The sequence below is a fragment of the Cotesia glomerata genome, linkage group LG4, assembly GCF_020080835.1.
Source record: "Cotesia glomerata isolate CgM1 linkage group LG4, MPM_Cglom_v2.3, whole genome shotgun sequence".
NCBI classification, from domain to species: Eukaryota; Metazoa; Arthropoda; class Insecta; order Hymenoptera; family Braconidae; genus Cotesia; species Cotesia glomerata.
In genome coordinates, this window is record NC_058161.1 from 28,085,414 (window position 1) to 28,108,870 (window position 23,457).

Genomic DNA, 23,457 nt, shown 5'->3' on the forward strand with positions numbered 1-23,457 from the left:
ACTCACGAACAAATCAACCGATTTTGACCGGCTTGGTGGCGATCGACGTGGTTTTTCGATGTTAAGAGCTGATTAGTTTTTGTAATTGATCGGTAGAGCCGTTTAAAAGTTATCCCAAAAAAACCACTTTGGAAAAAATTTTTTTTGAGATTTCTCCAAATTTCTCAAAATCTATCCGTCCGAATTGGTTCAAATTAACAGGAAATCTAAGTTTGGCGAAGCCTTTTCGAATGGCATCAACCGCGATGAAATCGGTTCAACCGTTCAAAAGTTATAAGAGGTTTACATACTTACACACACACACACACACACACACACACACACACACACATATGTATATATACATAGATACAGACATAGTGACACTCTCGCGGGAATAGTCAGGAAAGCTTCCTATAGGAAGCTTCCTATAGGACCTCAAAACGTCGAATAGTGTAAAACCAATAACTTCCCGATTTTTGAAAATTTTTAATTTTCTTAGCGGGAAGTTAAAAATAGTTTAAATAAAAATATCGCTTATGATGGGGGTTTATATTCAGCGTAATTGTATAAAGAAAAGTAATTTTTCTGTGCCATTGATTTCAGATAAAAATTGTGGCTTTCATAGTGCACACTAACTGCTAAGTCGGAAAACAACCTTCGATATGTATCAGCTGATATCTCCGCTATTTTTTAAGTTATATTGTCGTAAAATATGGAAAAATATAAATAGATGTATTAAATAACCTGATAGTTTCAATAAATAACATTAATTTTTATACCTTAAAAAAATTAATAAAAAATCACCATGACAACGTATTTCCCCCCTTAAAATCGTATCTAGAACTGCATCAAAGTTAAAGGATTTTTTTTTTAAATATGGCAATCAAATGAAATCCAACATAGTATTTTTGAACATTAATGGAAGATTTTTAAACTGGTCAATGTATGAATTAATGTAATTTTTTTTTTCTCAAAAATTGCGTTTAATCGCAAAAATTACATAAAAATTTAACGATTTTTTGAAAAAATATATCCGTCCAAAAAAGGGTTTTTCTTTAAAAAACTTTAATTTTTTCATTAGAAATTTATAAAAACTTTGACTCCAAAAAGTTTCTACAAAACTTCAAACAAAATATCAATAAATTTCAAAAATGTCTTACCGAGTTATAAGTATATACTTTTTCTTCGGCTCTTTGAAAAGTCCGATAATGCTGTAATTAATGAACTGAAAGCTATTTTCCAAACAAAAACAGAAAGTATAAATTAAACATGTAAAATAAGTAATAAAAGAGATAGTCTCAATGAGCAATAAACTATTTGAGACACGTGTCTGAGGGTAAATAATGTTTCCGAGAAGTAACATTCTTGCAAAAACAATGAAGCTAATCTTTAATGAATTATCCTGATTCTAAGGTAGTTTATCACTTAGTAATGAGGGTGAATGAGACTTTAATAAGCTTTTATAGAGTGGAATGATAAAAAAATCTTTAAGTAAGGAATAAACGACCCGAAAATGGTTGTCGATGGTACGTTTCAACCAGAAAAACGTCAGATTGTGTAGGAAATGACAAAGTAAATGAATTTTTAACTTGGGGTTGAATTTTATTGTGTGTAACAAAACGTGAATAGGTCTGTTGAAAGGGACTAAATAGAATGTAAAATCCAGAAATCTTTTGAGCATAGATTAAGGTTTTAAGGATTATTACTTAACGAGCAATTACTTCAATGACTCATTCATTGAATATTTTTTTATCAAAGTGCACCTTCAATATGAACTTTTTCCTTGAAAATATATACCCAAGGTATCTAAAAAATTGCCCGATTTCTTTAACAGGTTCGCTTTTTTTCTTTTTCTGCTTACTTACATCCTTACATCATTTGATACTAACATGGCTATCAGAGTTATTTTACCTTTTTTTTTTTTTTTTTAATAAAAAAAAGCAAATCTTAGTAAAAAAAAAGTAAATGCGCTTGCGTATCTTGACTTTTCGACATCGGCGTCGACGCGACCCTTGCCTCGTTTTGTCGGCGCATCGTGCAATTGTGTTAGTAGTGGATTGTATATGTGCCTGGTCTGGTATGAGCAATTTTCAACCCAACAAATGGGGGGTAAGTTGAACAACGCTCTCGGTAGAACTAGTGTACGTCCAACGACGACCACGACGGGGTTACTAGACGACGTGGTAACGACACCATGCCGTCGAATATCATTTCGCACGTAATCAACATCAGGTAATTAGCTTTAAAGTGATTTTTACATTTATCTAAAAATTTTATCGCCGATTTTGTGTCTAATTGTGATTCTGCAAATCCTATTTTTATCTTATCCTGAAAAGTGTTAAATTTCCAAAAGGAATTTCCTATCGGCGGGAAAATCGGGTAAGCGTTGAATCGCTAATAAGTTTTTGATGATGATAATTATTTTTCAAAATGACTTTTTGATTATGATTGGTTATTGTTTAAAGTGATTAATTCGCGTTAGCCAAGCGATTGACTCATTGAATCATCCTGCTTGAGTGATCAACCGTAACTGGTGGTGCTTGGCTGCTCCGCGCTATGTATATACACATATGTAGCTATATATAATGAAGTACAAGGATAGATTGATGGGTGTCGATGTGTATGTGTGTGTGTACAATAGAAAAGGGCTTATCTTGGCGGCAGTATATGAAACAAGAGAACCGATTATCGATTATCGCAAATCACTTTATAAATAAATCTCTCCTCGAAAGCTTAACTCACTCTCTTTCTCCGATCTCTAAAGAGTTATAGTAACGTAAATGTCGTGCTGAGACATTTTATGTACTCCTATTTAAATACGGTTACTTTGTTGTTACAGACTAGTTTAACGTTAATCTTATAAATTATTACGGAAATTGTAGTATGATTCATTGAGAGGAATATTTAATTCGTTTAAGGGCAATTCAGTTAATTCAGTTAAACGCTCTGAATTATAATATATGTGCAAGGCACTTCTGAGGGTGAACTATTTTATTGTTAGTTATTAGGGTGCATGCTAGTAATGTATGTGTAGCTACTTGAATATTAGAGTTCGTGATACGTTAAATGCTTTCAACACTTACGATGTGCCACATCACGCCAAGGTCATGTCTTTGAGCTTTCATCAGAGGATTATTATGTAATTCTTGGGGAGGTTTAGTATGTAAAAAGGATAACATTGTAATATTTTTTGGTTATTTATTTTTTTAAGTCGAATCAAAACATTTTAAAAGTCCAACGGGAATTACTAAATAGTTATTAAAAGTTATCGTGTCGTTAAATACTAAAGAATCTAACAAAATAAAATATTACGTAAATTAACATATTTTACTTAGTCAGTCACAAAATGAATGAATAATTACACTAATCAATTACTTAACATGTTTAATTATTCTACTGCTTTTTTGCTTTTAACTATTATGAAATTTTTAGATAAATTTATTTGTAAATCAGCCTGCTGCAAAAGGATCTCTTAGGAATTTACAGAAAATTTTGCGAAATATTTAGAATTTAAAAAAATAACTGAAAAGTTTATAGGCGAACCTTGACGAATCTTTAAAAAAAGTTTCAAAAGTTCTGGGAATAAACATTTTTTAATCATCAAAAATGATAATTATCAAAAAACTTTGAAAAGTGATACCTAAATTTGTAAAATCTATCTTATAGTTAATTTAAGGTTTAATTAACGTTGTAACTTACGTCTGATAATATTTCCAAATTGGTCTTGAGCTTTTGAAATGATAAAAAATATCGACGAATAATCACTGTTGTTCGGGCTTGTCTTAAAATAACTTCCGGATGACAAATCGTATCTTGATTCCGGAGAATGGTTGCGATAGCTTCGGTAATAAGCAACAATTTACACTATCAAATGTATAGTTTCACTAGAGTCTAGAACCCATACAAAAAATGAAGATCGGCCCAATACTGGGCCAGGACTGGTAACCGATTTTTAAGTATCGGCCGAGTATCGTGAAATATTGTTGGGCCAAGACTGGGCGAATATCGGATGGTAACACCCAGCCGATATAGGCGACTGAGCATCAGCCGAACCTAGTAACCAAGCATTGGCCGAGCATCGGCCAAGCATAGGCAAAAAAATCAAATTTTAGGTAAAATAATTAAAAAATTTTTTTTTTCGTTGTTTCTTTTTGAATTATTATTATTCTGAGGTGATGGACTACTGGTTGATAGAAATTAATTCTGAAAAAATCCGGATGTGAAGGGATTTGAACCTGGTCCGTCTGCGTGGAAGTCTCGAGCGGTGTCACGGGCGCTGCTAACTGATCTGAGTGTAGTGTTCTTAGTTTAATCATTTCAATGTTCAACAATCAATTTTTCTCAGTATAATTGAGTTAACTTGATTGTTGTTACGAATTTTTCTATTTATTTCATAATTAAACAATTTCTGAATTTTAATAATAAAAAATAACTTCTTAGTTTTTTAAAACTTCATTTTTTAAGCAAGAAGTTCAAAATTAATTAAAAATGAATGATTTATTAGTAAATAAATATATATACTTATATTTGTATATTTTTATTTATATTCATAAATCTATTCGTAAGTAAATAAATCATTTATTAAAAATCATTAGTTTTTTGCTAAAATTTTTTTATTTAATACTAAAAGAAATAGGTTTAACTGATTGGTTAATGTAAAAATTTATCGAAAAAGTCCTCCAAAAAAATGTTCATTACTTATTAAATCTGTTTTAGTAAAAACAAATGTTGATTTAATCTTAATAGAGCTTGTTGAATAATAAAAATGTTTATTAAAAACTAAAAAATGATCAATATAATATTTATAAAAAAAAACATTGTTAATAATTTAAATTGGTGTTTTCTCTTAAAAAAATCTCGTAAGATATTTTTTAAAAATTGATTTACTTATTTTTAGTACATATTAGTTTATAATTTGGTCAAACGTTAAATTAAAACAATAATACAACATAGTAATGACTAACACGTGTTAATTGTTTTCAAGTGTAATAAAAAGACCATTCGGCAGCCGAAATGGAAGTAGATTTCATCATGAATAGAAAAAATATAACGAAGATTGTATACAGAACTAGGGCTTTTTAACTATATGCAATCGACAAAAATAGATATCGACGGACAAATACTAAAACCAGGGCAATAGCGAAGTTCATACTTGGCATAGGGGAATGGGGGTTAATTTCGAGAGTACACATATGACATGGTACTCACATTAAAGCTTATTTAAGAGCTTTCGGATGCAATTTACAGAATTGCAATAAGTTATCCCATTCAAAGTTATTCGAGTTCGAAGGTGAAGAAATATGAATTTTTATGATTTTCAAAATTTTGAAATCCTCGTATTTCTAAATTACTTGACCGATTAAGCTCATCTTCGAATTTGACTTTGGTATTTATCTGTAGAATAAGTATGTTGAGTTTGGTAGAGATCCGTTGTAAATTGGCGACGCTATCGTCCTGACAAGCCACGTTATATCCCATATATATATAAATATATATATATATATATATAAATATATATATATATATATATATATATATATATATATATATATATATATATATATAAACTCCATACATATATAAACTTTTGAACCATATGCATTTTCTGAATTCGCTTGACGAGCTGAGGTCGAAATATAGCAAAATTTTTCAAAAGTTCTGTCATGAAAGGACCAATGCAATAGTTAGATTTCTATGAAATCTACTAAAATTAGCCAGAGCATCGGCCAAGCAATGGCTGATAATCAAATCACATACCAATATATTATAATAAATATCATGCGGTAGCCGATGGCTTACCTAGACTAGGCCAGTACAAATCGCCAATGCTTGGCCAAACATTAAAGCCAATAGTTTACCGAGGCTAGGCCGATACAAAACGCCGATACTTGGCCGAGCATTAGTAGCCGTGGCTTGGCCAATGAACGGAAATTGTTGAGCATCGGCAACTTCGTATGGGAATTTTAGTCGAGTACTCTAAAGGTAGCTTATAAAATTACATGCAGTTGAATGAATGACAATATTGTAATTTCTTAGCATCCATTGTCGAGATGTAAAACCTTGATTTGATGTAACAATTCAGTGGCCAATAAAAGTCTAATTAAACAGTAATTCTCGGTGAATTAACGGTGCAAGCGTTGTTGTGTATTATTTCGACTTGATCATCACTCTGCACTTTAAACTTTTTGGTTGTAAGATCAGTTATAACCACCGAAATTTGTTCAATTTAAAAAAAATTACCTTTGTCCTCAGCAACATTTTCGATTTGGATTTTTAGATTGTGTTCTTTACAAAAAAAAAAGTTTTGTCAGTATAATGAATTGTTGTGTTGTTCTGTATTGATGAATAATGTATGATATTGTGTAAGTCCATTTAATACTGTTGTGTTAATCAATGGAGATGAGGATACAATGAGGTTAACGTAAGCAGTGGGTGGATAATTCATGCATCAAATGTCAAACACAAGTTTGATTTAATAATGAATTGAGTAATTTTGGTATTTGGCTATAAATAAATTCATCGCTTCCAATAATCGTATGCTTGTTATAACAGCGGTTGATATTCGATTGTATTGCCAATGCAATGAGAACGAGCAATATGTTTGCATTTTACAACCGGTGTATTTTTGTTAACATTCCGTGTAAATTGAACAAATAAATAAAGACACTGATTTATTCATTTTCTTTTCATAATTGAATAATTTAAAAGCGCATCATTACAACGTAACACCTTCCGTTAATTATCGCCCCGCTCCCCAATGTCATGCTTGGGAGAAGCATATTTATTTGATCTAAATGTTTGCTTATAAAAATTATAGGTAAATTTATACGAACCCAAAGGCAAACTAAAGAGTAACGACCAAAACAAGTTAAACACACCAAAAACAAACATTAAAATATTTACTTACCCGTATCAGAGAAACACGTACTTGGGAAAAATTTAGCTCGACGCGTCTGGGCTTATTAATATGGCAGCCGTGTACTCCCTGGTGTTTGCCATTTCCACACGTACTTTCACCATATGTTTGTCGTTTTTCGTCAAGAATTGTTCTGATAGTAACAACTTATCTTTGTAACCTTCTGTTACGCCTACCTAATCGGAATTCGAATAATATATTTTGGCGTTGCAACGAAACCCAGTATTACTATAACAATTCGGAACTGTAATAAAATCACAATAACTTCACTTCATACATAATGCATGCGGATATAACAGCCTGGAAATTACCAAAAACTCGATAAAACTCACTCATACATTCGTACCAATAAATCCTCGTTAAATTTACGTTATTTTTGTATTCCAATTTTCTCCATATGACAAATTTTAAATCTATTTTGTTTTTTTAACTTCCCGCTAAGAAAATCGAAGATTTTCAAAAATCGGGAAGTTATGGTTTTCACCCCGTTTTGCAAAAATCGAGTTTTCATCAGATCTCGACGTTTGAAGGTCACAGGAAGCTTCCCTGACTATCCCCGCGAGGTTGTCACGGTGTCTGTATGTATGTGTGTGTGTGTGTGTGTGTGTGTGTGAAAGTATGTGAACCGCTTATAACTTTTGAACGGCTTGACCGATTTCATCGCGGTTGGTGCCATTCGAAAGGGCTTGACCAAACTTAGATTTAGAAAACTATTTGGACCGATTCAGATCAATAGATTTTGAGAAATCTTAAAAAAACTGAAAAAAAATTTTTTTTCAAAAAAGCTCTTAACCTCAAAAAACCACGTCGATCGCTACCAGTCCGGTCAAAATCGGTTGATTCGTTCGAGAGATATCGTGAACGAAAGAAAACCGAAAAAAGTGTTTTTTTCGGAATAACTCCGAAATTCCTAGCGCGATCAATTCAAAATTGAAGATTCTTTGTGAGGCTTAAAAAACTGCGTTGAATGCTTCTAACCACGTAAAAATCGGTTTATTCATTCAAAAGTTATTGCGGTTTTAAAATTCAAAAAATAGTGTCTTATCAAATCTCTATCAGACTTTTGAGCTCGAAGAGCTTTAAAGCATAGGAAAGCAATTTGAGCTCGGAGAGCTCAAAATAACCCATAAATTGTATTTTCAAGTTCGAAGAGCTCAAAAACGTCATTGGTGCAATTTTAAGCGCCTAAGTATGGAATTAGCGGGAAGTTGCAGGGATGGCCTTCAGGGTCAACCGTTTTCCTAATTTTTAACTTCCCGCTAAGAAAATCGAAGATTTTCAAAAATCGGGAAGTTATTGTTTTCACCCCGTTTTGCAAAAATCGAGTTTTCATCAGATCTCGACGTTTGAAGGTCACAGGAAGCTTCCCTGACTATCCCCGTGAGGTTGTCACGGTGTCTGTATGTATGTATGTGTGTGTGTGTGTGTGTGTGTGTGTGTGTGTGTGTGTGTGTGTGTGTGTGTGTGTGTGTGTGTGTGAAAGTATGTTAACCGCTTATAACTTTTGAACGGCTCGACCGATTTCATCGTGGTTGGTGCCATTCAAAAGGGCTTGACCAAACTTAGATTTTGAAAACTATTTGGACTGATTCAGATCAATAGATTTTGAGAAATCTTAAAAAAACTGAAAAAAAATTTTTTTTCAAATGTAGTTTTTTTGGAATAACTTTTAAACGGCTTCATGGTTCAATTTCGAAAATTAATCAGCTCTTAACCTTAAAAAACCACGTCGATCGCTACCAGTCCGGTCAAAATCGGTTGATTCGTTCGAGAGATATCGTGAACGAAAGAAAACCGAAAAAAGTGTTATTTCGGAATAACTCCAAAATTCCTAGCGCGATCAATTCAAAATTTGAGATTCTTTGTGAGGCTTAAAAAACTGCGTCAAATGCTGCCAACCGTGTGATAATCGGTTTATTCATTCAAAAGTTATTGCGGTTTAAAAATTCAAAAAATAGTGTCTTATCAAATCTCTACCAGACTTTTGAGCTCTTCGAGCTCAAAAGCATAGGAAAGCAATCTCTTTGAGCTTGGAGAGCTCAAAATAACCCATAAATTGTATTTTCAAGCTCGAAGAGCTCAAAAACGTCATTGGTGCAATTTTAAGCGCTTCAGTATGGAATTAGCGGGAAGTTGCAGGGATGGCCTTCAGGGTCAACCGTTTTCCTAATTTTTTTTATTTTTGTTCTGGTATAAATAATTAAATATAGATAGATATATTATTCATTTGACCATGAGATCGTAATCCCTTGTGGCCATACATAAGAGAAAATTACATTTTTTTACATTGGTTTAATACATAGTATTAATTTTAGTACAAATATAGAATATAAATTTAAGTTACATTAAATTAAATTAATTTCAATCCGTTCAGATCAGAAACAACTACATAGTATCTTAATTAATCGATTCTAGACTGTGAAAATAGTTGAATGCAGCGCTACGAAATTCATTAAAAGTATCAAGATTTGTAAGATTTGCTGGTAATGTGTTCCAAACGCGTATTGCTGATATACTTATAATATACTTACAATCAAACCGCGATTTATCACCGAAAAAAGAAAAATTTGATTTTTGTCTCGGTAATTTCTAGTCTTTGAATCGCTTCTTTTGGTCCATGAATATACATTTAAAGAATGTTATTTCCGAGGAAATTACATTTAAAATATTTTGTTCAATCAAAACGTGACCTATCCATCAATATGTGTCAGTAAAATAATGTTTTGTCTTCTACAACCAATTACAAGTGAGGTTATTTCGGCATCACGCTTTGACAAAACATTTTTTGAATGAACTACGAAAAGCAGAAGGCATCTACCCGTCATAAAACGAACTTTCATTTTTATCTTCGTATTTAATTGTTCAAGAAAATTCGTCTTAGGGTTAGTTTTTTATTTGGAAATTATTAACGAACATACACAGATAAATTGATATTAATTAAATGTAATTAAAATATATTTTGAACCTAAGATGTGATGAGCTCTGAAATGATACAATCAGGCACGTTTTGTCCCTGAATTCCATTATAATACGCTGATAGAAGGATTTAGTTCTATTTAATAAGATTTAGTAATTGTTACTAAATGATTTAGTAACATTTAAATACCAAATATTTAATAATAGTTACTAAATTATGTATTAAAGCCCATTTATTTCCACCAAATAAATATTTAGTAGTATTTAATAAATTATTCATTGTTACTCAATAAATCGTTTATTGGTATTAAAGAAATTCATTTTTTAACTAATTTTAGCGTATAATCTTACTTTTTTACTTAAAATAAATCAAAATAATTAAAATTAACAATTGTAAGTAAAAAAAAAGGTATTATAAAGAAACATCTCATTAAATTATCAAATTTAAACAAGTTTTTAACATTTCAATAGTAAACAAATTGAAAAATTTAAACTAAACTCCATTGAGAAATATATATAAGCCGTTTAGGAGTATGTGTGTTTTCAAAGGTTTGATAAATCTCCTAAAATCGAGCTGAATAAAATAATCTGAGTTAGTGAATATTACACGGAAAAAAATTAACTGTTGCTGCAACAGGTGGTAGTCATGTTGCAGCAAAAGGAAAAAATCCTGTTGCAGCAACAGGATTACTACTGTTATTGCGACTTAATACACAGTAAAAAAATTTTCGTAAAATTTAACATAAAATTTTGTGTAGATGATTTTTTTACACAAAATTTATGTTAATTCTACACATACTGTTTGTATTGATAAAATCAACATAATTCTGTGTTAAAAGTAACACAAAAATATGTTAAGACTTTCATCGGCTGATTCTCGGATTTCTACACACTTAAATGTTATCCATAACACAAATAAAGTGTTGATTTTAACATTTTCTTTGTGTTACTCAGATCAGCTGTCAAATTTGTGAGTTTTATTAATAATTTAAATATATATTTAATTAGATTTTAATTTCTGAATAAAAAATAAATTGTTTCCCACAAATACAAAGTTAAAGAACTCAATAAAGAATTCAAAATTTTTAAATAGTGATTAATTAATTTTAATCAATAGTTGCTTTTTTACTACAAGTCAGTGGCAATAGATGATTATAGGATTAATGATGTATTAATTTCTAATTATTAATTATTAATAAACTCGTTAATTATATATTAATGGAAAATAATTTTTTTTTCACTTTGTATTTAAGTATTTCACGTAATGACACAAATCAAAATCCACCAAATTAAAATGACGTTGAGACTATCACATTCACATGTCTAAATATCTTGTGTGGCATACGTGACTATGCTCGTACTCCCGAGATCCCGCGCAAAATAAAGCGGAGCGGCGTCATAATTTAACATATCTTTGTGTAAATTCAACATATTATTTGTGTTACTATAGAAAACATCAACACAGCCTTTATATTGAATTGACATTTAAAAAGTGTTATTTATACTACCAATCGAATGGGAGTATTCTTTAACATAAATTTTGTGTTGGTTGGCCAGTAACATTAAAAAAGTGTAGTTTTACTTTGAATCAACACTTGAGTGTGTTAAAAAATGGATGGATTGATTAACACAAACAGTTTGTGTAGAATTAACATAAATTTTATGTAAAAAAATCATCTACACAAAATTTTATGTTAAATTTTACGAAAATTTTTTTACTGTGTAGTAAAATATAGTTGGGTCATTCCATGTCAAATTGACCTACAGTTGGAATTGACCCCTATTGATTTGGATAAATTTTGGTCAGAAATTTTCGTTTATCATATAACGAACTTTTGCCAGAGGAAAAAGAATTAAAAAATTTTATTCAGAAGATATGCAAATTCAAAATTTCGCTATTTTTTCAGTTTTTCAATTTTGTTTTTGGAATATCTCGAACGCTATTATAGATACGGGAATGGCCTTTCGTTTGTTTGAAAGGAGACACTTGGGGCTATTGAAAAAAAAAATATTTTGGAAAAAAGTTTTGAAAAATGCCAAATTTGTCAAATTTTAAATTTTTAAAAATCGTCAAAAATGTCGATTGACATTAAAATTTTGGCTCAATTTTTTTTAGTATAGTACATTGTACTGATTTTAAAAGACCCTGAAATTTTTAGAACGGTGTTTTTTTTTCAAATATAAATTTTTGAATTAAAAAAAAAATTTTTTTCTTATTTTTTGCAACTTTTAAATAAGGTAAAGTTATGCAGATACATAGTATTGTAATTTTGAGAATTTAAAAATTAAATGCATGACGAAATATTAAATAATGAAATAATTTTAACTTTTTTTTTATTTTTTTGAAGTAATCTTAGTCAGGCTTAACGCATGATATAATTGTTATTCGTTGTTTTTTTACTTCATTTAAATTTTTCGACATTTTACTTCATTTAAATTTTAGGACATTTTTGGGACAATTCTGTAATGTTTCTACAACAAACTTTGAAAATTTTTAGAACTATTTCACGACACTTTTGAAAAAATATTTTAAAAAATATTTAAAAAATGTTCCGAAAATTTCCTAAAATTGTCCTAAATTTGTCCCAAAAATGTTTTAAAACTGTCCCAAAAATGTCCTAAAATTTTTCATCTATTAATTTTAGGACAAATCTACAACCGTGCAAAAATAAATTGTTTTTTTTTTTTTAATTATTTGAAAAACGTTCAAAATTGTCCTAAAAATATTAAAAAAATGTTCCGAAAATTGTCCCAAAAATGTCCTAAAAATGTCCTAAAATTGTCCCAAAAATGTTCAATAAATGATTCATTCATTAATTTCTAGACAAATCTACAGCTGTGCAAAAATAAATTATCTTCTTCAAAATCATTTAAAAACCATTTAAAATTGTAGTAAAATTGTCATGAAATTGTGAAGTCTTCTGAAAATCTTCAAAAAAATACCTAAAATCGACGAAAAATTACTTAAACGCACTATTTTAAAATTTTTAATTTTTTTTTGAGATGTCCCAAAATTGCCCCAAAAATGTCCCAAATTGTGTCACGTTTGGATGTCCCACGCTTGAGACATTTTTGGGACAATTTTTTTTTACACGGGATTCCAAAAACAAAATTGAAAAACTGAAAAAATAGCGAAATTTTGAATTTGCATTATATCTTTTGAATAAAATTTTTTAATTATTTTTCCTCTGGCAGAAGTTCGTTATATGATAAACGAAAATTTCTGACCAAAATTTATCCAAATCAAAAGGGGTTAATTCGAACTGTAGGTCAATTTGACATGGAATGACCCAACTATATTTTACTATTGTCGCAATAACAGTAGTAATCCTGTTGCTGCAACCGGACTTTATCCTGTTGCTGCAACTTGGCTGCCTTCTGTTGCAGCTACAGGAAAATCCTGTTGCAGCAACAGTTAATTTTTTTCCGTGTAGATTATGTATAACATTGGAATTAAAACGTAGATCTACCGACGATACTTACCAAAAAAATATTTAGTACTACTAAATATTATTTGGTAGAAACAAATATTTATTTCCATGTAATAAGGCTTTGTTTATATTAATATAATTTATTTAGAGTAAAAAAATCATTTATTAAAGTGTAACAAATAATAAAGGTATTTTTTCTTTGACCGTCGTATATATTAATGATTAAAGTTTATTTTCTTGCCTATGGTCAATTGACTAGTGGATCTAATTCAAGTCAACAGATGGACATACCATCTTCCCTCATGGTCGAGAATTTCCTCTCTTTGCCTAAGTTCGATGGTAGTCCATCAAACTTGAATATTAGTAAAGCTGGAAGCTTGTAGTATCTGTTTGGGTTATGAAGATGTTAATTAAGTGAAAGATAATGAAAGAAAATTTGAATGAAAGTAAAGATAAACTTTGAAAAATAACTTAGGCAAAGAGAGGAAACTCTCGACCATGAGGGAAGATGGTATGTCCATCTGTTGACTTGAATTAGATCCACTAGTCAATTGACCATAGGCAAGTAACAAATAATATTGATGGGTAAAAAATATTTTTTCCTCCCAAATAAATGACTAAAAACTTTATTACTAAATTAGTTTAGTACTCCGTACTAAATCCTTCTATCGATGTTTTAAATACCCGTGAAAAAATATTCTGATCAGGCTTGATATGAGCTGATAAGGCAATATAAAAATTTTTTATAGGTTCATATCTGGCCTGATATGATCTGATATGTCCATATTTAATTTTTGATATGTCCTGATATGGCCTGATATGAAAATTGGCCATATCAGGCCTGATCAAGCCTTATCAATTTGATATGTCTATATCAGACTTGATATGCTCATATCTAATTTTACATTATTTTTTAACATGTCCTGATATGCCCTGATATAACCTTATAAAGTTATATATACTTTGATAAACCTGAAAAAAAAAATCCCTGATCAGGGTTGATATAACTTGATATGGATTCATATAGTCTGATATACTCATACTCTTACCAGCACATAAGAAGTCTTATGTACTCATATAAAGACATACCCGAGTAAAAAAAACTATATATCATTATATATGATTCATATCTAATTATATAGAAGCATATGTAATTCATTTATAATTATATAGATGTATATATAATTCATATACAATTATATATGAATCATATAGAATTCTATATAATTTTTTTTACTCCAGTGGGTATTTTGTGATCCGAACAAAAACAGTTTCACTGTAAAAAAGTCCACGTTCATAAGACTATTAGGAAAAAAAATTTTTTTTTTCTCTACAAAAAGATACAAAATAAAAAAATTAAAAAATCCGAGTAACCGATATGATTGTTTATGATTTTCGGAAATTAAAAAAAATTTTATTGTAAATTTAAAAATTAAAAAAAAAATTTTAGAACGTATTTAGTGTACGCGGTTGCAAAATATTTTACTTTTAATGAAATTCGTAAAATCTATTTACTAGGACTTTAAAAAAATTGAAATACACAATGACGCACACCAAGTACGTTCTAAAATTTTTTTTTTAATTTTTAAATTTACAATAAAATTTTTTAATTTCCGAAAATCATAAACAATCATATCGGCTACTCGGATTTTTATTTTTATTTTGTATCTTTTGTAAAGAAAAAAAATTTTTTTCCTAATAGTCTTATGAACGTGGACTTGGCGCGACTTTTTTTACAGTGAAACTGTTTTTGTTCGGATTTTAGTATTTTTTGTAATTATAATGAAAATTTACAATTGATAACAACTTAAATCTCGTGTTGACTGCATTTTTTACTGCAAACTATCCCCTTGAAGCTACAGTTTATGTAGATGTAATTCCAGTGCACCCTGGCGGCCATAGATGCAAGCTATGAATCACTTTTTACTGTAGTTGCGTGTCTATAGGAAGGATTACTACACATTTTTATTTTATCTAGTCTGTGGCGCTGATATTCCCCATCGAAAAAAAGTCAGGATCGAAATTTCTGGGCTTACTACAGTTTGTGCTGATAAAATTTAATAATTTTAAGCGAATTAAGTGTTATAATTGATTATAATTAATTAATATCAGTAAAATAAAGTATAAATTACTATTATAACATATCATTTTGGAAAAAGGAGAACCATATAATTAAATAAAATTTTGCAACCTCGAAATACCGTTCTGCTTACAGTAAACACAGTCGGTAGTCTGGCGCTCCGTTTACAACGGATTTGAACGGAACTTGGCGCCAGATTCTACCGAATCTGTGGATTACCATAAAACATTCTCTTTTTCTATCTAAGAGTCTGTTACCCCAATGATAGCAATCTTTTAATATATAGTATTTTTCGGATAAAATAATAGGAACTTAAAAAAAATTTAATTTCACAAAAATTGTTAGTTTTGTCAAGTTCAAAAATTGTTAGGGAGGCCCTCCAGCAATATATAGTTCCATATACTAAACAAATAATTCCATCAAAATTTAAGCTTTCAATTCTGATTTTACCTCGATTATTTTTTTTAATTTCAAAGAAATTCTAAATTCTAAAGCAACGAAGTACCTTAACAATATATCGTAGAATCATTTTCGCGATTTCATGTATACATAGATAATTTTATAAATCTACATATAGATACCATTATTATATATAAATATTGACAGTTAATAATTAATAAATTAGATAAAAAATTTTGTTCACTACGAATCGATCATGTATACGATTCGCATTACTTGTAGTTATAATAAACTTTGTTCTCCAAGTAAGTCTCTTAGGTAAACGGGTAGTGAATTAGTCTTTCAAGCGGTAGGACCACGGTTCGATTCCCACTCGCGCCGATTTTTTTTTCCTATGGAAATAATTATATATAATTATACCTAATTATACATAATTATATGGGGCCATTTTTCATTTATAATTATGTAATATAATGATATATAATTTTTTTTACCGGGGCGGGTACATAGTCTGATATACTTATATCAAGGCATATATAGTCTGATATGGCCAATTTCCATATCAGGCCTGATATGGACGGTTTATATCAGGCCTGATATAGTCTGATCAGAAAATTTTTCACGGGTAATTATTTAAAATAATTAAATAAGACTTTATCTACAAGATTGAGCTGGCTACAGCTAATTAAAATGCGTTTAATTCACTCTATAATTCCAGCGGTAAATGTATCACTTACATATTGATTTTTTCTATCGCCGAAACCCGAGTTTCTTTAGAATCACGCCAAAATTTACCTTATCGACTAGTAAATGTTATTACTTATGATAACAATAATTTTCTTCATTTTACCTTTTCAATATTTATGTAACAAATTACGATATGATTGTTAACTTCTTAATCAAGAAGAAATTTTTCTGTAAATAGAGAATGCTGACATTCAACTTTTACAAATTCTGAATCCTTACATCTACAAACTACAAGTAAATAAATTAAAGAGAATTTAAACGATAAAAATCGATAATATCGTGGACTGTCAGTTGTTTTTCTTTCATGCATATGAAACGTTAAAGAATCAGAGTCGAAATTTTATTGGTAGAATAAAAATCAATTCTAAGATTAGTTTTGTTAACAAAGACAGTAATTTCCCAATTTCTTGCTCGGAAAGTTTTTGAACTAGTGATAAAATTTACGATACTTGTTTCGGAATTAACTTCCCCATTACCGTAACAGTTATCTTAGACTTACAGCACTTAAATAAACACAAGAACTAATTCACCGAGCCCGCTGTAAAACATCTTACAATCACATCTAGCTCACAATAAATTTAAACAAATATTGCAAACAATTAATTGCAATATTTTGTACTCTAATTTTTTCGAGTGTGTATCTTTAATTATTTCAGTTCTCCGAACTTTTAAATATCCAAACATGCTGTATATTTCATCACAATATTTCTTCACTCTTATTAACGCGACCATTAATTTTACTTTTTCACGAATAATGAAAAGTTTCTGCCCTCGGGGAGACGCCGATCGATTCTTGCCGCAAACAGTCACATTGATTTGAAATTGTCTCGTTTCGACTGGCTAAACATCCATTGCAATGAAGTTTCAATTCCCTTTTCGAGATGAAAAAATATTTAAATTTTGTTTCGAAGGGTTCTAAATTTTATTAGAATACGTTATAAAATTTTTCCAAGTCTTTTGATTATATAAATTAACTTTTAACCTATAAACATATTTACATGTAAAGTAAAAGCCCCAATAGATGCTAATGTACCAGTACATGATCACTCCATGTATTTGTATATCTATATTTGTATATCTATATTCACAAAAAGTAATGTTATTATACATGAAATATATATCGTATAATTAATAGAAAAACGCAATAGAAGTTCAAAAAAATATATACGTCGCGTATACTTGCTATACATAAAAAATATATGTGGGAAGATATATTATAATTATTTGGTAAGTATATTTGATAAATAAAAAAAATATACCGGAAATGTTTTCAATTTATAAATATAAATAGTCAGATATATAAAAAATATACTTAAAATGTAGTGTGTACATTTCACGTATAATAACATTACTTTGAGCGTATATTTTAAATTTATGAAAATCGGCGAAAAGTTATGTAAATGAAATATATTTCAATTGTATATTTTTTTATAAATAATATATATTTTCATGTTTTTCTCTTATATTTTCTTCTTATTTCATGTATACACCATTTATATCTGAAAATATATTTTCAATATATTTGACATCCCATACAAAAAATGAAGATCGGCCCGATACTGGGCCAAGACTGGTAACCGATCTTTAAGTATCGGCCGAGTATCGTGAAATATCGTTGGGCCAAGACTGGGCGAACATCGGATGGTAACACCCAGCCGATATAGGCGACTGAGCATCGGCCGAACATAGTAACCAAGCATTGGCCGAGCATCGGCCAAGCATAGGCAAAAAAATCAAATTTTAGGTAAAATAATTAAAAAAATTTTTTTTTCGTTGTTTATTTTTGAATTATTATTATTCTGAGGTGATGGACTACTGGTTGATAGAAATTAATTCTGAAAAAATCCGGATGTAAAGGGATTTGAACCTGGTCCGTCTGCGTGGAAGTCTCGAGCGGTGTCACAGGCGCTACTAACTGATCTGAGTGTAGTGTTCATAGTTTAATCATTTCAATGTTTAACAATCAATTTTTCTCAGTATAATTGAGTTAACTTGATTGTTGTTACGAATTTTTCTATTTATTTCATAACTGAACAATTTCTGAATTTTAATAATAAAAAATAACTTCTTAGTTTTTTAAAACTTCATTTTTTAAGCAAGAAGTTCAAAATTAATTAAAAATAAATGATTTATTAGTAAATAAATATATATATATATATATTTATATTTGTATATTTTTATTTATATTCATAAATCTATTTGTAAGTAAATAAATCATTTATTAAAAATCATTAGATTTGCTAAAATTTTTTTATTTAATACTAAAAGAAATAGGTTTAACTGGTTGGGTAATGTAAAAATTTATCGAAAAAGTCCTCCAAAAAAATTAGGAAAACGGTTGACCCTGAAGGCCATCCCTGCAACTTCCCGCTAATTCCATACTTAGGCGCTTAAAATTGCACCAATGACGTTTTTGAGCTCTTCGAGCTCAAAAATACAATTTATGGGTTATTTTGAGCTCTCCGAGCTCAAAGAGATTGCTTTCCTATCCTTTAAAGCTCTTCGAGCTCAAAAGTCTGATAGAGATTTGATAAGACACTATTTTTTGAATTTTTAAACCACAATAACTTTTGAATGAATAAACCGATTTTTACGCAGTTAGAAGCATTCGACGCAGTTTTTTAAGCCTCACAAAGAATTCTAAATTTTGAATTGATCGCGCTAGGAATTTTGGAGTTATTCCGAAAAAACACTTTTTTCGGTTTTCTTTCGTTCACGATATCTCTCGAATGAATCAACCGATTTTGACCGGACTGGTGGCGATCGACGTGTTTTTTGAGGTTAAGAGCTGATTAGTTTTTGGAATTGAAACTTTAAGCCGTTTAAAAGTTATTCCAAAAAAACTACATTTGAAAAAAATTTTTTTTTCAGTTTTTTGAAGATTTCTCAAAATCTATTGATCTGAATCTGTCCAAATAGTTTTCAAAATCTAAGTTTGGTCAAGCTCTTTCGAATGGCACCAACCGCGATGAAATCGGTCAAGCCGTTCAAAAGTTATAAGCGGTTCACATACTTTCACACACACACACACACACACACACACACACACACACACACACACACACACACACACACACACACACATACAGACACCGTGACAACCTCGCGGGAATAGTCAGGGAAGCTTCCTATGACCTTCAAACGTCGAGATCTGATGAAAACTCGATTTTTGCAAAACGGGGTGAAAACAATAACTTCCCGATTTTTGAAAATCTTCGATTTTCTTAGCGGGAAGTTAAAAATGTTCATTACTTATTAAATCTGTTTTAGTAAAAACAAATGTTGATCTAATCTTAATAGAGCTTGTTGAATAATAAAAATGTTTATTAATAACTAAAAAATGATCAATATAATATTTATAAAAAAAAAACATTTTTAATAATTTAAATTGGTGTTTTCTCTTAAAAAAATCTCGTAAGATATTTTTTAAAAATTGATTTACTAATTTTTAGTACATATTAGTTTATAATTTGGTCAAACGTTAAATTAAAAAGATAATACAACATAGTAATGACTAACACCTATTAATTATTTTCAAGTGTAATAAAAAATTAGCCAGAGCATCGGCCAAGCAATGGCTGATAATCAAATCACATACCATTATATTATAATAAATATCGTGCGGTAGCCGATGGCTTACCTAGACTAGGCCAGTACAAATCACCAATGCTTGGCCAAACATTAAAGCCAATGGTTTACCGAGGCTAGGCCGATACAAAACGCCGATACTTGGCCGAGCATTAGTAGCCGTGCCTTGGCCAATGAACGGAAATTGTTGAGCATCGGCAACTTCGTATGGGATATACATTTTTTCCATGGGGGATACTAGCGCATATATCCTAGGATATATTTTTTTCGGCAAGTTTTCATATATCCCAGCATATATTCTAGAATATATGGTTTTTCCGTAGGGGAGCACTAAATTTAATTTAAAAAACTCATTTTATCATTTAAATAAGTCGTCAAAATTTTCTTTATTCTCTTAGTTATGTAGATTAAATTAAGAATTAAAATCTTAAACCTTAATACTTCGGAAAAAAAAACGGATTAATCTGAACAATTCCAAATGCGCATACTTACCTCGTACTAAGGGTAAGTGTGCGTACTTATGTAGGGTAAATTTACGCAACTACGGGAAGTTTGTTGATTTTTAATGCCCTATTATTAAAATATAATATAACTTCACATAATATGGTTAATAAAAAGCTCAAGTACATTATTGAGAGAAAAAAATTAATTTTCTTTAGTTACTATCCTCAGTACACCGTGACAACAAATTATACTTATCGGCACCAGATTCTTAATATCATATTTTTTGAGTAAACGACTGATACCATATGGTTTTTTTCTGCATAAGGTAAATATCCACCCACAAACCTTTAATTTGCTTACACATATCATAAAATTTCCCCTCCCCATTCATAAATAAAGGGGTCGTGCACACTTTCCCGCTGCGCACAGTAACCCCACGTGACTCTATTAAAATTCTAAAATTATGAGATTATTTTACCTTTATAAACATTTCTAGAAAACGATCCCAGGATTTTTCCACTAAAATTCTTGAATTTATTACATTATTAAAGTATAAAATAAATTTTCATTCCAATAAATTCACTTATCTGATAGTTAATAATCTTGAGGTGGTATCAAGTGAAATTAAATTTGAATAAAAGCGATAAATCTTAGATACTTAGAAAATTTGATGCGTCGACAATATCAAAGATTACGTTATCCGAGAAGAATTTATGAGGTTCAATTTAAGTAGACTTTGAACAAGTGAATTACTACTGAGCGTACATCGAGACCAGAGAATGCTAATTCTGACAATCTATCATGGGAGTTATTATCCATGTACACGAGAAACACAGGAACCAGACCTACGTTTAAAGAAAAAGGGTGCTTTATAAAACGAGACTCGGTGAAGTGGAAGCGTATTGATTCTGTGAATAAGATTCCGCGTAATTTCATTTTGTGTGGTTATGAAGTATATCTACGTGATGCTGTAGAGAAATTAGTCCTGATAGAAGCTAATTTCATTTAGAAGTACTTTTTAATTGAAATAAATTATTATGAAGATCTTCAAAATTTTTTTCTTGATTTTGGGGGTCTTAAATTGCAATTTTAGTATTTATAGTGAGCAACTCAGGTAGTTTTAGTAAATGAAAATTCATCAATGTCATTCGAAAAAAATTTTACAACAAAAAAACGCTAGCGTTCATTTAAAAAACTCATTAAGTTTTTCTTCACGCTCGACGCCGCTCAATATTTTTCATTATTCAATTGGATCAAATAAATGGATTTGAATTTCAATTAATGATGAAATTTTGTTTGACAGCACTGAGCAATAGTAATTAAGAGAAAATTCTTTATGAAATGTCATGCCTCGTAAAAAAGGATGGTGTGAAAAAATATTAATTAAAATATTAAACATTACCTCGAAAAAGAAATTTTTTACATATAATGGCTCAATTATGCACATAATAAGTTCGCAAACTATTCATAATTAAAATAAAAGCTGCTCATTTTGAGTTTGAATTAGAAATATCTTTTATGTGAATACGAAACACTGAATAATATGTAATTATACGTGCACTAATACACGTCTATATACTATACTACATCACGCCCTAGACCAGGTTGAATACCATTAGATTTTGTCTCATTTGCATTTATTTACGCATCAAATTATTTTACAACCTTGTTATATATATTTCGCAATTAGTGGAACGAAAAAACGAAATCTACATCATCGTCGTTGTTAACAAGTACAAAAATTTATTTTTTCGAGATACTCATAGATGGCGTTACACAAATTTAGTAGAAAATTCAGAAAAAAAAACAATCTAGATTCAAGACCAACATTTTTTACTTAAAATCTGTTATAGGAAGACGACAAAAATCTTGGTAGAATAATATTTTTTTCTTGATTTTAAACTTTTGATTTCAAAATTTCCAATAGGAATAATTAAATAATTAAATAAAGTAAAATTATTTTTCGATCAATGTTTTTTTTTCTCAACGCAAGAGATATTTTAATTTCAAAATAAATAAGGTAAAAGCACCAATTGTTAACACTATAATTTCATTATTGCTGTGTTGAAAATAAACTTTCTTCCTAATTATTTTTTTGAGCGAAAAAAAATTTTTTTTTGACATAAGAAATTTCACTTAGTCAAACAAAATTAATTCTGTTGCTTTAAGAAATACGTATCTTGATCCAAGAAAATTTATTTAAGTCAAGAAAATCTTGTTGTTTTGAGAAAATTCAGCCTTTTGCTCCAAAAAATTTAGTTTTTGATAGAAGTAAATTTTCTTGTCTTGAGAAAATTTCTCTCTTGCTCCAAAAAATTAAATATAAAGATAGAAGTAAATTTTCATTAATATTTTTATTGATTAACATGTCAAATGGGAAGATCAAATAATATTGAATCATTTTTTTTCATTTAATATGTATAATTGCACGCTAAAATAATATAAAATGGGTATCAAATATTCAAGAGAAAAATTTTCTCAAGGTGAGAAAATTTTTTTCTCAGCTGAAGTAGATGGCGCTGCTTTCCTAATGTATCTAAAAAACTTGATCAAATATAAAAATTTATTGTATCAAGTATTTATAATAATTTGAATTAAGAAAAATTTACTTCCACCAAGAATAGAATTTCAAGTAAAATTTTTACTTCGGCCAACACAACTTTGGTCTTCCTTCAGGCACCTGAAAATTTTCTTGAGCCAAGAATTTTATTCTCCAGTCTTAAAAATTTTTCTTTCTGTGCATAGGCCTTGTAAAAACGTGACTTAGGCCAGTGAGTAGCGTAGAAGACTGTCAATTATGAGGTACCAGCTTCAAGTTCATCATACGTGAGCAGTTTTTTCATTAAATAAAATTACAAAATCCGTTTTTCAGTATTAATTTCTATTAATAATTAATAAATAGCAATCACTTCATAATCATGTTTGATTTTTTAAATAAATTTTTTTCGCCTGAT

The 23,457-nt window shown here is 29.7% G+C and overlaps 1 protein-coding gene across 2 annotated transcripts in view; it reads left to right on the top strand.

Annotated features, from left to right (window-relative positions):
- The first annotated feature begins 2,048 nt into the window (after positions 1 to 2,048).
- The window catches only part of LOC123262459 (putative tyramine receptor 2), a 183,869-nt gene continuing 162,460 nt past the window's right edge, over positions 2,049 to 23,457 (top strand). Inside the window, exons 1-2 of one of the 2 annotated variants that reach the window (XM_044724680.1) lie at positions 2,049 to 2,214; positions 23,249 to 23,329. The gene's annotated coding sequence lies outside the window, so the exon portion shown is untranslated. The remainder of the gene's footprint in view (positions 2,215 to 23,248; positions 23,330 to 23,457) is intronic. The other variant, XM_044724679.1, reaches the window with a different exon arrangement.